Source organism: Malaclemys terrapin, chromosome 2, assembly GCF_027887155.1.
Source record: "Malaclemys terrapin pileata isolate rMalTer1 chromosome 2, rMalTer1.hap1, whole genome shotgun sequence".
NCBI classification, from domain to species: domain Eukaryota; kingdom Metazoa; phylum Chordata; order Testudines; family Emydidae; genus Malaclemys; species Malaclemys terrapin.
Window position 1 is genome coordinate 234,458,488 of NC_071506.1, and position 4,406 is coordinate 234,462,893.

Below are 4,406 nucleotides of genomic sequence, written 5' to 3' on the forward strand. Positions count from 1 at the left end.
ACACCCACTGGCAGCCCCGCAGATCAGCTCCTCCCCACCCCCACAGCCCTTCTGTCTGCCGGCAGGCCACACCAATCAGCTCCCCGTTCTCCCGCCCAGCGCCTCTTGCCTGCCGCGATCACTGTTCAGCAGCATGCAGGAGGCACTGCGGAGGGGGGAGAAGCGGCAGCAGGAAGATGCAGGGAGGGGGAGGGGTGAGGGTGGGAAGAGGTGGGGCAGGGGCAGGGCCTGGGGTGAAGCGGGGATCGAGCTCCACCCGGGAACTTGGGAAGTCAGCGCCTATGGCATCAATGTTCCGCTTGTAGATTCAAACATTCTGAGTACCATTTCTGCAGGAGAGATCACCTTGAACAAAGTCTGCCAATCAAAAGTCAACAGTATGAAGCAAAAAGACCGTGACAAGTATTCTCATCCTCAAGCATCAAGCAAACTTGACACTTCCATCAAAAATGATGTCAGGAAGCTTTACCACATTGAGTGTCTGCAACAAGGAATCTTGAGGTTCTGAAATGTTCATGACAGTGTTCATCAATGGCCATGAGTGTGAAATGGAAGTCAATTCTGGTTTGGGAGTGTCAATTGTCAAGGAAGGCACATTGTCTTTTATTTCACATCGTCCTCCCAAGTTTTCAAGGCTGCAATGGACAAAATGTCAACCTCACCAGAAGTTGTGATGTGAATGCATGCTACGGCTCTTTCTGTGCAAGGTCAATGTAAAAGTCTCTTAGGTAGGAACTAGTTCACACTATTAGTAATCAGTGTCCAAGGCATTCATGCCATCAAAGAAAAGCAACTAAGAAAGATTATTGATGAATTCCCTCAACTGTTTTCTGAAGAATTGGGAGCTTACAAGGGACCACTAGTGTTGTTCCACCTGGATCCAACAGTAGTGCTGATCCACATGAAGGTCACGAATATACCTTTTGCCCTACATCCAAAGATTGACACAGAGCTAGAGCCTCTCATTGCACAGAAAGAAGAACAGGAGTACTTGTGGCACCTTAGAGACTAACAAATTTATCCGAAGAAGTGGGCTGTAGTCCACGAAAGCTTATGCTCTAATAAATTTGTTAGTCTCTAAGGTGCCACAAGTACTCCTGTTCTTCTTTTTGCGGATACAGACTAACACGGCTGCTACTCTGAAACCTGTCATTGCACAGGAAATCCTTGAGTTATACATATGAAATGGGCTACACCAATCGTACTCGTACTCAAGCCAAACAGTAATATGTGAATCTGTGGAGATTGTAAGTACACTTTGAACAAGGCACTCAAACAGCACCCTTACACTGTGCCTGCTGTTAACCAACTGCTCACTGTTCTTGCTGGAGGAAGAGTCTTTGCAAAACTCAACCTTGCGCATGTGTATCAACAACTAATTGTCAGTGAAGATGCTAGAGATGGGCAGATTATTATCAGTCATCGAGGAGCATTTTGAGTCAAGTGTCTCCAGTTTGGAATTTGTATTGCACCAAGAACTTTCCAATGCTTCACGGAAACTCTATTTTCCAGAATTCCAGATACCATACCATATTTTGACGACATCCTGATTATGGCATCATCCAAGGTTGAACTTGCCGAGCACTTTCAAGAAGTCTTGCACCAATTCGAAAAGTCAGGGTGTCAAGGCTCCTTCCCCACTCTGAACTTTAGGGTACAGATGTGGGGGCCTGCATGAAAACTTCTAAGCTTAACTACCAGCTTAGATCTGGTCCGCTGCCACCACTTCCAATGTGCTAATTCCCTTCCCTGGGTAGCCTTGGGAGACCCTTCACCAATTCCCTGGTGGATCCAGATCCAACCCCCTTGCATTACTGTTTTTGAAACTACCTAAGAAAGTCCATTCAGGCTTGTTGGAGATAAATCAGGTTTACACTTAAAAATTAGATTGACCTAGTTATGTTGCTCAGGGATGTGAAAAATTTCATGCCCTGAGCACTGCAGTTAGGTCGATCTAACCCCCACTGTAAACACGGCTAGGTTGACAAAGGAATTCTTCCATCACAGCACCTCAAGCTTTGTTTAGATAGGTAGATTGTTGGTTTTTTTCACTGAATAAGGGAAAACAATTAATTGGATGAAACAAGAAGGTAAAAGGAAATAATATTTTAAGCTAAGAAAAAGAGGAACTAAGACAGAGGTTACACAAGGGTCTGCAGAGGCCTGTTCTACAGGGCTCATTCCCACTTCACCACATTCCCATTTCATTCTGCTTCACAGCCCAAATCTGAACTGTGGGATTACATGAGCTTCCTCTTTTTTCTTCCCATTTTGAGCACTGGTTAAACCTTACAGTTTGTTTCACACTGAGTAAATATGTCAAAGGTGTGAACTTGGCCAAATACCAAAACACAGGCCAATTTCTGCTTTTGGTTACACTGTAGATCAAAGGTAAATCCCTGGAAGTCAATGGAGTTATTCTGGATTTATACCAGTATAAAAGAGCAAAGTCTCCTCTCCAATGCAATGCTCAAAGACTTCAGTGACGTGCACTGGGGTACTGCAGCCCAAAAGACAGTGTGCTGGAGTGGGACTGAGGAGACCTAGGTGCTAGTCCCAGCTCCGCCGCTGGCCTGCTAAGTGACCTTGGGCAAGTCACTTTCCTTTCTTCTGCCTCAATTTCCTAATCTGTAAAATGGAGATAATGATACTGACCTCTTTTGTAAAGCACTTTGAGATCAATTTATGAAAAGTGTTATATAAGAGCTACATAGTATTTAATGAGAAGTGAATTTGATCCTTAATCTGTATATACAATTCTTTAAAGTTTAAAAAACACAACTGTCCATAATCAGATCTTAAACTACATCTAATTTGAACAATGTCAATTGCCACAAATGTGAACTATTTGACAGTTTGAATCTAAGTCTGGGTAAAACATTTTTAATGCTGTATCAGAGAGAAGTGAAGTGTCAGGAATTGAATATGGTATAGCAATGCCTTTTTATACAGTTTCCTCCTGTTCCAAGGAATTATTTTGGTGTGGGTTGGTTTTACCCCTGAAGTATTTTATACCTACATTAACAGTTTGATTAATAATTTACAATTGTGCTCAACACAACCTATAAAAATGAGTTTAATTGCATGTTAATACCAATATTTAAAACCACAAGAAGTCAGAGATAAGAAATCAGAGAAGTTGTCTTGGTCACTGTTCTCCTCCCAGCATATCTGCCTCCCTTGTTTTTATGTGTTATGCTAGAGTCTTTCATTACATGGTCACAAGACATTAGACAACAGAAATATTCTTGGACAAACTGTTTACAAGTATGGGGTCCTGAGATGAAGGCAGAGAAATATGGTTATGTTCACTCTAGTAAGTTATCAGATCATACAAGTTTCCGGTTCAGTTGTCCTATCCTGATACTAAATCGTGCATGAAGATATGGTGATAACTGCAGTTAGTTTGAAAGGTTTTCACCAAAATCGTCCCAGCAGGACTGGAGTTTGCTTGCCTGCATTTGGACACGCTGTCAGGAGTTCTATGGGCAAAGACTGGAGATCTTTGCCACAGGGAAGATCAAGTGTACAATGAGATAGTGTTTCTTAACATGAAGCTTGGAGGAAAGGCAGGAAATAGAGAAAAATGGAAAATTAAGTAGTCTGATTTGAGAAAGATTCAGGGCACTAGGCTAAATCCTCAGCTGGTGTAAATCAGCATATTTGCACTGAAGTCAGTGGAGCTAAAACAATTTACATCTGCTGAGGATTTGGCCCATTATGAGAGGGCTTCCCTTCTCCTTCATTTGTTGACCAAAGGGGCACCTGGGGCCTTATTTTCCACTGACTTGAATAATAAGGGTGCAACAGACAAGAGAGCAAGTAAGAGACTGATCTTTAGTGACTGATTCCAGTCACATGACATGGGTCAGGATTATATGGCAGGGGCCAGTATCCATTGGCTCCACTGGCTACTGATCTACTTTGCTCAGGTGTAACAGACAAGTCAAGGTGTGGGTAACATTACCAAATCAACAAGGAGTCCAGTAGCACCTTAAAGACTAACAGATTTATGTGGGCATAAGCTTTTGTGGGTAACAAACCAAATCAGATAGACAAGGTGGGTGAGGTAATATCTTTTATTGGACCAACTTCTGTTGGTGAGAGAGACCAGCTTTTGAGCTCTTCTTCAGAGCTCTGTGTAGCTTGAAAGCTGGTCTCTCTCACCAACAGAAGCTGGTCCAGTAAAAGATGTTACCTCACCCACCTTGTCTCTTATATCCTAGAATCAACACGGTTACAACACTGCAAATTCCAAATCAGATTGGCGGTATTTTATGTACTCTATGCAAAGGAAAAAAGGAGTTTTCTGGATGTTATTTTTAGAGCCAAGAAGTGCTGATGTGCTGCTGACAGAGATTTGGTTATTTCTCTTTCTATTGGTCTGAGTCTTTAGAAACTAGACA